Source organism: Limulus polyphemus, unplaced genomic scaffold, assembly GCF_000517525.1.
Source record: "Limulus polyphemus unplaced genomic scaffold, Limulus_polyphemus-2.1.2 Scaffold2353, whole genome shotgun sequence".
NCBI lineage: Eukaryota > Metazoa > Arthropoda > Merostomata > Xiphosura > Limulidae > Limulus > Limulus polyphemus.
This window is the reverse complement of record NW_013667963.1, coordinates 14,193-26,125: the sequence shown is the minus strand read 5'-3', so window position 1 is coordinate 26,125 and position 11,933 is coordinate 14,193. Positions and strand designations below refer to the sequence as shown.

Here is an 11,933-nt window from a genome sequence, read left to right as displayed (position 1 = left end):
TAGAAACATGGGCGCCCACAGAAATATTTTCGGGGGGGGGACACGTATGTAAGGGATCAGCTTTTACAGTGTAAGTCAAACCCAAACACAAATTTTATAGTTTTAATAGAAATTACTAAATATATTTAATTAAACTACGATGTTAAGTTTACATCAGAAAACGTGTATTTGTTTGTGAAATGTAAGGGGGATCAAATGCGCCTTCCTACGGGTGTCCATGATGTGGAAATAAGCCAAGCCTCATGTTGTGCAAAACCGGAACTAAGGAAATGGTTCCTTTAATTTAAATCGTCTTCTTTGTTCAATACCGTAGACTTACCGCTGTTACACATTAAAATATAAGGAACTGCCATGGGCGTCCGCAAGGGGGGGGGGGGCTTGCCCACCTGTAATATCAATTTATTTTGCCCCTCCCCCTTTGTAATATATCCATGTAGCCCATGGGAGCTACATTGTTTGGGATGTTCTTTCACAAATTAAAACGTTCGACTGACATTACAGTGCACGTTGGTATAGCCGCGTATGAAAGCTAAAAGTTAAACATTTTTCACGTGAAAAAAATAAAACACAAACACACACAATGCACCTCCCAGAAAAAAAACAAAAAATTTTTACTGCATCTGATAACATATGTACTTGACATCTAGAGTGTCATATCTATTACTTTTTAATTTAGAAATATATATATATATGGAAAATATAAAATCAAAGAATCAAAGAAAAGACAAGTTACTCGCCTTTTTTTTATATATTATTTTTAACCTAAAAGATTCGTTTTTACAAAGTCAAGTTGATTTTTCCTTCTAAGTTGACGAAAAGGAATCGGTTGGACAACAAACACGTCTATGAAACTCGGAGAGGTAGTTGGCAGGCACGTGCTTGAAGATTTTCAAGGCATTGACGCTTTGTGTTGCCGAATTTTTTTATCTAACATTATTGGCAAACTCAATAACTCTTAAAACTCAATAACTTTAAGAATATCTCCTCAACCCACATCTTTCGGTAGTGCTGCCAGTTTATCTTGATTGTATGTATTCTTAAGCTTAGAGTTTAGATAATTTACTCCAGTGGAAAAAAAATGTATATATATATATACTACTACTTTAACAGGGAAAATATGGTTACTTGTGTGTATTTAGAATACTTTGATTTGTACAGATAGCAGATGTGCCCGTTTGATACCCGGTTGTTGTTTTTTTTGTTTGTTTATTTTCCGAAATATACCAGCGGCAATATAAAGACTGACAGGACATAGGTTCGTTTGTTTGTTTTTGTGAATATTGCGCATAGCTACACGATGGCTATCTGCGCTAACCGCCCCTAATTTAGCAGTGTAAGACTAGAAGGAAGGCAGCTAGTCATCACCACCCACTGCCAACTCTTGGGCTACTCTTTTTACCAACGAATAGTGGGATTGACCGTCACATTATAACGCCCCCATGGCTGAAAGGACGAGCATGTTTGGTGATTGCGAGTCGAGCGCCCTAACCACCTGGCCATGCCGCACCTATAAACAGTGTGTGAAAAATGATTGATGGGATGTGAAAACAAAATGTTACTGCAGAATTAATGTTTTACCAGTCATGTATATAAAATAGTGTTTCTGTTTTCGTTCTAAATTCAGTAATTATTGAAAGTATATAGACTGTATGTATACCCTATGTAATGAAAGAGGAAACTGGAGTAACCCCATCAGTACTTCTAGTATCCCCACCCCCCACTGACTAATTTATATTTAGCCAGCACTGGAGCTACGAAATCTATGCATTTTAAAAGAAAACTGACTTCTTGATACACCCCGAATCATTCCTAATTGATTAAACCATATTTGACAGGTCCAGATGCAAAAGTCTAGGAGGAGTTAGAAGACAAACAAACATACAACGTTCTCTCAAATTATAGTAGTAAACAGTGCCACGTTTCATTTTTTAAAGAACATCGCAAAAAAAAAACAAATTACTCAAAACAAACTTAAAAAGCAAAACAAAATAATAGCACCATAATGTATATTTCACTGTGCTCTCTCTCATGCACACACAAAAAGTAGCCATATGAAGACTTTTGGTCACTCCTTCTTCGCTTAAAACTTTTTGAATATTAAAGGTGTACGCCAGAAATAGTAATGAGCAAGACATGGTTAAAGGATTAATTTTATTCCAAAGTAAGGATTGGTGTGAAGATATCTGAAAACAAGAGGCTTTCAGTTGGTCAATAATACACAAAGTAGTGTGTGCTGCAGAGCAGGAAATACGTCACGAAGCACGTGCTAGTCTTTCAACACGTACGTCCGTTACAGCAAAATTGAATAACATATTTTGTGAACTTTTGCTTGCTTAACTTAAGTATATAAATATTTATTTATTTTGAGTTTATAGGCTTAAACTTAAGCGCACTGATTGTATTTTATATGACGTCAGAGGCTAACTATTAAAACATATACATAATACAATTATTAATTATTCGGTTATTTATCGGTCAGTAAGTTACGTCTAATTGTCATAACTAATATGGCTTCAAATGTAAAAACTTAATGAAAATATATTTCACAAACAGACAAGCATGCTTCATAAGTGTTCCATTAAACGCACAAAGGAACAAACTGTTTCACCCGAATGCAAAGAAGAAAATAGACTTGGTTTTAGTATTTTCTTCAGAAAAGATTTCCAAACAGTGTCAAAACAGGAAACGCGTAGCTAGCAGTATCCCCCCCCCCATATCTTACGCGAAGCTCGTGCACGCGTGCGATGACGCTACATAACTATAGTAACGAACCGCCAACGCTTGACGAGTCCGAAATCTCGAACACTCACGTGTGTGTGTGTGGAAAAGAAAAACAAAAAAAAAAGCGACCACTTGGTGATGTTCAAACACAAACTGTCCAATTATCGACAGAGCTAACCCAACGAGCCGGCAATTTCACTCATCAACGAATACGTTAAGCCTAGCGTTAACAAGTCACAAGATCCTATGCTACAAGTCACAAGAACTACCACGTATTTTTAATATTGAATAATGACCGAGAAATATAATTATTTTTCTTAACTCCTCATTTTCTGTTTCGCCAAACAGTTTATCAAGTGTGTAAGTAAAGAAACTTTCAAAAAATTCAAACTATCTGAAGTTTGGTTGCCGGTTACGGATTAATAAGTTATTCCAAAAACAATTAAATGGAGCAATATTGTACAGTTCAATTGTTAGTTAATCAAATTAACGACAGAACACAACTCAAGTATATTTTAGGAACATCAAGTGTTAGATAAATACTAGAACACCAAGAGTTAGATAAATACACTTAAGTATTTAAATTTATTGACAAAATATTGCTAAAGTTTTAACCCATGGGGTATAAAAACCCTTAAAGTCTATTGGTTAGATTTTGGGTCTTTTGCTTCTTTGTTTATAGTTAGACACGAAACTACACAAAGGGCTATGTGTGCTCTGCCCACCACGGGTATCGAAACCCGGTTTCTAGCGTTGTAACTCCACAGACATTACCTCTGATTTAACGAGTTAGGCTTAGCAATAATAGGTAGTAAAAATAAGTACGTCATCTTTGCATTAATAACGATCTCTGGCCATCGGTCGACAGAGACGTTATGGGGGGGGGGGGTTATGCTATTCCCCAGACGGCAGACGGTGCTATGCAAGTTCGCTGATGTCACGTGGTCGTTTGTTTGTTTATTTGGAATTAAGCACAAAGCTACACAATGGGCTATCTGTGATCTGCCCACCACGGGTATCGAAACCCGGTTTCTAGCGTTGTAAGTTCACAGACATACCGTTGTGCCACTGGTGGGCGTCACGTGGTCGATTAAGAAACTAATGTACACGGTACGGTGTTCAAGAATATCCCAAACGTGTTGTATGTGGTTTCAATCAGAACGTTTCAGTGGTCTGTCTACGTCTTGTATATGTATATATATGTATTGGTTGTTGAGGGCACGGTCCAATCCTAAAAGTATGGGCATTGGGCGTTACCACGCATCAGAATACGGTCTGGTTTAAATACACCAGAAGAAGATCAGACAGTTGGATCCAACATTACATCAATAAATCTTCGAGCAGTTAATATGCTCATTTTCATACCATAGCCGAACCACCACAAAAACGTTATATCCAACGATGTCAGTTTCATCGAGCATTTTCACCTCAAGCTAATGAGACACACACACACACCCGTTAGTCCCTGGTGCAACTTTGATTCACGTATGATTTGATTGTTTTGAATTTCGCGCAAAGCTACACGAGGGCTATCTGCGCTAGTCGTCCCTAATTTAGCAGTGTAAGACTAGAGGAAAGGCAGCTAGTCATCACCACCCACCGCCAACTCTTGGACTGCTCTTTTACCAACGAATAGTGGGATTGACCGTCACTTTATAACACCCCCACGGCTGAAATGGCGAGCATGTTTAGTGGAACGGGGATTCGAACCCGCGACCCTCAGATTGCAAGTCGAGTGCCCTAACCACCTGGCCATGCCGTACCCTTCACCTATGAAGAGTTCATGTGTCCTATGGTGTTGAAGTAAATTCTGGTGATTTTTTGTGTGGCAGCGGGACACAAAACCTGGACCCTCAGATTCACAGTCTGGCATACTTACACGAGGCTAATAAGCCAGACCAAGAAATTTAAGTTTCGTGTCAGCCAGATGTTTCTTAATATATGTCCACACAGGCTGCTGCCGTAAATAAAAGGTTTATCTGTTTGTTGTTAAATCACTTTCATATTTAGCATCACGTAGTAATTTGTCCACCTATTAAATTCTAGGGCCTCTGGTTCTTGTGCGTTATTAAACTGAAACTGGCATGACTGTTTTAGACTGGGCAGTTTGAAGACTTGTTTTTACATTGGCTATACCACAAACATCTTTAATCTTAAATTTAAACTATACTAAGGGAAACGCCATAATCTCAGTCAGTCCAATCACATTCGTGTGAAAAAAGAGCAATGACCATTTAATCTTTCATTAGGAATGTCCGGCTAATGACCTTCCTGGGTCGTCGTGCTTGTCATCAAGACAAACACAGCATAGAGTGAAAATAATAATCAGAAACCTTCTACAGGTAGGTGTTACTAAAGGATAAAAAATGGGCTTAGAAATAAAATCAAACTATAAAAAATAGACACGAATTTTCAATGATTTACTTTGATACCGAGAATATTAGAACACTAATTTATGAAACAGGTGACCCAGAGATCAAGATGGTTTCACTAACATTCATAATAAGTAACCCTGCACTGGCTCAGTGGCTGTCTGAAGACTTATAACGCTAAAAATCGGGTTTTGATACCCGTGGTGGCTACAGCACAGATAGCATATTGTGTAGCTTTAGGCTTAACAACAAATAAATGATTCACTGCGATACTAAAATGTTACGTGTTCAGTTAAATATTAGGGGGAAAAATAAATAGTTAAACATAAAGCTACACAATGGGCTATCTGTACTCTGCCCACCACGGGTATCGAAACCCAGTTTCTAGCGTTGTAAGTCCGCAGACATACCGCTGTGCCACTGGGGGAGGGTGTTTGTTTGAAGTTAAGCACAAAGCTACACAATGGGCTATCTGTGTTCTGCCCACCACGGGTATCGAAACCCGGTTTCTAACGTTGTAAGTCCGCAGACATACCGCTGTGCCACTGGGGGGGGGGGGGCGTTTTAGGCTATAATACAAAACCCGAAAATAACACAGCTCATGGCAGTAATGAAATTGTCCCAGTTACGTTTATATCTATCATGCAAATGATTGTTTAAATCAATGTTTCGTTACTTAGGTGATCTGAATCATTGACTGCGTACGTAATTAACGTTTTCTAAAGTAGAATAAAATACTACACTTCTATATGTAACTGGTTTATATCTACACGAGACGCTAAAGATACCCATCTCCAATTCATAGTAAACGTCACAATGACAGATTATTTCAGTTTTACTTTTCATAGTTGACCTACGTACGGTACGTACCCATTTAAAGGATAAGAACACATAGATAATACCAGAAGATTGTTGGGTTTTATTCTTCTTTCGAATGAAGTCACAATGGGGGGTATCTGCTGTGTCCACCGCGAGGAATCGAACCACGGATTTTAGCATTGTAAGTTTGTAAACTTACCGCTGATCCGCCGAGGGACCACAAATGATTAGAAAATACGTTTACTATACGGAAAATGCAGCTCCGATGTTGTTCGAAAACAAAAAGTGGATTATGGGTAAATTTCAGTCGAGAATTGCACCGAACTATATTTGTATTTCTGGCTACGCTACTAAGACTATCCGTCATCATCCCTAATTTTGAACAACTGACCAGAGGAAAATCAGCCCATCATCCACTATCCACACTGAGGGATTGACTATCACTCTTATAACGCACCCACAGTTTAAAATGTTGTGAATATTTGTGATATAATACGGATTCGATTCCAGCTCCGAAATGCAAAGCTCTACCCAAGGGCCAACCCACGCCCTCACACAAATAAAGTCGGTGCAAAAGCTACAGTGCGGGAATCGTAAAATTTATCCCCCATAAGAGCTTATTTGCTGATAAGCGCAAAACTATTCAATGGGCTATCGGATCTTTATCCATCAGGGAACCTCTAGTAAGAAAGGTTTCCATGGAAGCAGGACCCACATAGAAGGTGTCCATGGAAGCAGGACCCACACAGAAGTGGGGAAACACCATTTACCACTTTTAACTTACGTTTGCAAGCTTCATGTAAAAAAATATACGTATAATATTTTCCAGTGATTTTGAGTATAACTGATGACTATCCGTAACCAAGGGATTAATTGTCACTCTTATAACGCACCAACAACTTAAAGTGCGAGGAACATTTTGTGGCATTGCACAGATTCGAAACCGGCTCGCCAGCTCCGAAATCCAAAACTCTAAACACAGGACCAACCCACGCCCCTTTTAATCGTGGGTAAAATGTCTTTATTTCAATTCGTTTATAATGCTGTTAAGCCTACAAGGTTGCTTATTGGTATTTCACTGACTCGTATTTCCTAATGCTAACACGTAATCTCTATAGTTCGTGTAAATTAACGGAAACTCTCATAAGCATACATCAAACCAATGATCTCTAAGTCAGTGACTGAGATAATTGGTAATGCTCTCCAGACTGGTAAGTAGTATCATTGGTTTCTCCTCCTGGAGTTGACTTCTAACTTATAATTCTGGCTTTTACTTACAGATACCTAATGCTATTATTATAACCTCTCTATCGTAGTTTTCTATAAATACTCATGCCCTCTTCTAAACTCTGTGATTTAGTCTAACAAATCAATATCAGTAATTCATCCTAATCTTTCTGCGCATATTAATGCGTTATGCTACTGTAACGCCCCCTATATTTCCTATGGATGGTTTAACCCCTCCAGAAGTTCGTTGATAAGCGTTTATATTACTAAAGTATTGATATTTATCAATGTAACTCTTATAATTTATTCATAAATTGACCTTTAACCCTGAATGGCAATTATATTTCCGGCCAAATGGTTGTTCTAGAAATGATTAAATATATAATTATTAACAATCAATTATTCTTTGTGATTAAGACGTAAATCGTCTGATGTTAAGTATTACCGTTTCTTAATAAACTCAGACGTTTGAAAACGAATTAGTTACTTAATAAACATATGACCTATGTCAAAAACCCCGATTCTATCATAACCCAATAACTTTCAACAACTAATTTCTTGAAGCAAAACAATAAACAATGATTTCTAAATGAACACGCGAATTAAATGCGGCTATATTGTATTGTTTGCTAAAACAATGAATAATCTCTAACATTTTGTCTAAAGTTTAGTCGTTTTTTTAATGCCATGCCCGATTGTTAGCAAATAGCAAACTTTTAATAATCGAAAAACAAGTTCTTTCATAACCCCGTTCCTCCATAAGGCGAATATGGAGGTCTGTTTTTGTGAAGGAAAATATGTATTTGTATAATCAACAGTGAGAATGTGAAGACAATGGCCGAAACTATTTAATTCTACATTTTAGTCAGTGTCTGTCCACCTGTGAAAATTAATGCTTTGGTTGTTTAACTGCGATATGGAACTACTTTCAAATATATATATATATTAGCATAAATTTTGTAACGTTGTAAAATATGTACTACTCATTAAAAAAGAACAGTACAAATGTGGGATGTTTATTTATTACACAGGAAGGGACAATTCAAACACAATAATTTCACAAGGGATTAAACAAAACAAAGCTTCTTTGCTGAAATATACACACGCGATATAATGAATTATTTAGTTTCATTTTCTCGTGATATATTTCTATCTGAACAGAGATCCCTAGTTTCCGTGATTAGAAAAACAACAAAATAACTCCGCATGTAGATCTCTCAATAAGCCAAGTTTTACTGTTTATAAATACAAGCAGTATATAATTATACATTTCTTCAAACGACAATTCGCGCCATTTTTTAAAAGTAAATTTATTGTTTTTGTTTGTTTTTTTAATTATGCACAAAGCTACACAAGCGCTTTTCTGTGCTCTGCCAACCACGGGTATCGAAACCCGGCTTCTAGCGTCGTAAGTCCGCTGTGCCACTGGGAGGCTAAGTAAATTTAAACTCTTGTAGCTGTATACACACTTCATTTCTCTCCAACCAAACTCTTTTAGCTGTATACACACTTCATTTCTCTCCAACCAAACTCTTTTAGCTGTATACACACTTCATTTCTCTCCAACCAAACTCTTTTAGCTGTATACACACTTCATTTCTCTCCAACCAAACTCTTTCAGCTGTATACACACTTCATTTCTCTCCAACCAAACTCTTTTAGCTGTATACACACTTCATTTCTCTCCAACCAAACTATTTTAGCTTTATACACACTTCATTTCTCTCCAACTAAAGGACTTAGTTTTGATGTAAGTTTCATTAAATAAGTGTGAAAAACAATAGAAGCATTTCTGCAGCTTACATACAAAATAACATTTGATAAATATAAATGACGTGTTTACTGTGATGCCACATTTATCACTGCTCGCGACCTCATCTTTGTGCTTAATTCGTATTCGTAGAAGTAGATTACACTGCTTATATGCACTAACAGTTTGCACACTTACCTATTAGTTAATGTTCTGAACTTCTCCGAACAGATAAAGTTGATGACTGTTTTCGTGCATCGGTGCTCCTCTGGAGATGGGATACAGCTTAACTCTACCTTAACGTGACACCCGCTGTGAGTGCGAAGCGACGTTCTACAACCTGTTGCTCGGCGACGGTTCTTTATACTAAGACGGCCTCCTACGCCCAACTTGCGGGAAGCCCTTCACCGGCAATAGACGGAGAAGTACCGTATCTAACAGAGCTTGTCGTAATAGATGCAACAAACAATAGAACCGAGACGATCAGCTGGGCTCAACATCATCAGTTCCCGGTTTATCCTCCCACAGATGAAAGTCACGTGGCCGGATACCAAGCCGCTTGGTATGTGAACACGAACGTAGTGTTTATCCACTAATCAATTTCAAAGTGTTCGAACTTACTTGTAGACCTCCCGATGCTGACAATCTAGAAAAAAATTAAAAATAGCAAAACATGATTTTATGAATAGTTTCTTTGCTTTTCTTTATTATTATTGAAAAAAAAACCTTGTCGTCACTGGCGGTAAACTTAAAGATTGTGAATATTAAAGACTGTGGTAAAAGGGAATAATAACTTGAGATTTGGAATCATAGTTGGCGCTCAATTATGTAACCTAATGATAAAAAAATAATTCAAATTTTCTATAATATAATCAAGAATCCAATGAAATAAAACTAGATAAAAGATGCATATTTAAAAGAAACAAAATTCAATATCTTTGTAAAAATTGGACGACATTTAAAACAGCTCGCCAAATAAAACTACATTAACCACAGACGTCTAAAGGATAAATTGTATTCCTTCGTTCCTCCTTGATGCTACGTTTCTTTTAACCCTTAATTCCACACGTAAAGTCACATGCATGGTCCTTCTTATGCTCAGAAGAATGGTTATTTTACCATCATGATTACCAAAAAAAATTAGCATCCAAATATGAATCACAGATAAAAATAAATGAATAACGTAAGCTTCTTTATTCTGACGGGTCTGCCCCTATAAAGCACCGCTGAGGGAGACCGCCCCTTTTTTAATTCCCCTTCCCCAAACTTAAATTTGTGTGCTAATAGGAATCTCGATGATTTGGTGGATAAAGAGGTAGAAGTCAAAGGTGTGTTTGTGGCAAGAAGGACAAGAGCAGATGGCAAATAAGATTTTATTTTATTACATACAACAGAACTGTATATATTGTTAAATCTTATTACATACAACAGAACTGTATATATTGTTAAATCTTATTACATACAACAGAACTGTATATATTGTTAAATCTTATTACATACAACACAACTGTATACATTGTTAAATCTTATTACATACAACACAACTGTATATATTGTTAAATCTTATTATATACAACATAACTGTATATATTGTTAAATCTTATTATATACAACACAACTGTATATATTGTTAAATCTTATTACATACAACATAACTGTATATATTGTTAAATCTTATTACATACAACAGCAACTGTATATATTGTTAAATCTTATTGTATACAACACAACTGTATATATTGTTAAATCTTATTACATACAACACAACTGTAAGTATATATTGTTAAATCTTATTATATACAACACAACTGTATATATTGTTAAATCTTATTACATACAACACAACTGTATATATTGTTAAATCTTATTACATACATCAACTGTATATATTGTTAAATCTTATTACATACAACACAACTGTATATATTGTTAAATCTTATTACATACAACCACAACTGTATATATTGTTAAATCTTATTATATACAACATAACTGTATATATTGTTTTGTATGTAATAAGATTTCACAACTGTATATATTGTTAAATCTTATTACATACAACACAACTGTAAGTATATATTGTTAAATCTTATTATATACAATACAACTGTATATATTGTTAAATCTTATTATATACAACACAACTATATATGTTGTTCAATCTTATTATATACAACACAACTATATATGTTGTTAAATCTTATTATATACAACACAACTATATATATATTGTTAAAATTTTCTATCAATATTAAGGAAAACAAATTTAGTATAAAATGATGACTAAAGAAGGTTAAAATGTATTAAGCATAAGTTATTATAAAAGACAAATGTGAGAAAACACTTGAAAAAAAATATACTGTTCGGTGACAAATAAAGAACTTTGACAATTTCCAAAGCTGGATCTTGAAGATCTGATAAGCAACTCCCTGAAGAACAAAATCCTAGTCCTGAAAACTAAAGCAACTCTACATTTTAGCCAATCATAGTCCTGAAAACAGTACCAAATTACAGCTTAGCCAATTATAGTCCTGAAAAGTTCCAACTCTACAGCTTAGCCAATAATAATCCTGAAAATAGTACCAACTCTACAGCTTAGCCAATCATAGTCCTGAAAACTAGCCTACTCATAACAAAGAAGTTAAGAATATAAGTTTTTCTATAGTCACATATGATAAATGTAAATGTAGTTTCACACTCAGAGAGCGTTGACAACCACATACAAATGCCTATAGTAAGTCAAAGACAATCTTGACTGGCAGAGACTACTCTCCTAGGATATTGTTTTGTAAGTTTACGACAAAACCTTAATTTCAAGTAAAGTAAATGAAACAAATACTTAGAATTGTTCCCTACCTCTAAATCATCCAATTATCTCAAGCATATCGTCAGGTTGAATTAATTCAAAGTTAATCCTGGGTTTAAGACATATAACTTACAAATGCACGAATGATACAACATTATACATTATGAAGTACAGTGAAACCCCGATTTAACGCGAATTCGGATATAACGCGATGGGTCATTAACTCTTTCGACACGGG

General features: G+C 35.8%; 1 protein-coding gene across 2 annotated transcripts in view; it reads right to left on the bottom strand.

Moving 5' to 3' along the window:
• The window catches only part of LOC106466709 (zinc finger protein 768-like), a 72,874-nt gene extending 63,364 nt beyond the window's left edge, over positions 1 to 9,510 (bottom strand). For both annotated transcript variants that reach the window (XM_022394785.1, XM_013927007.2), the window contains exon 1: positions 9,088 to 9,510. The gene's annotated coding sequence lies outside the window, so the exon portion shown is untranslated. The remainder of the gene's footprint in view (positions 1 to 9,087) is intronic.
• Positions 9,511 to 11,933: the final 2,423 nt, after the last annotated feature.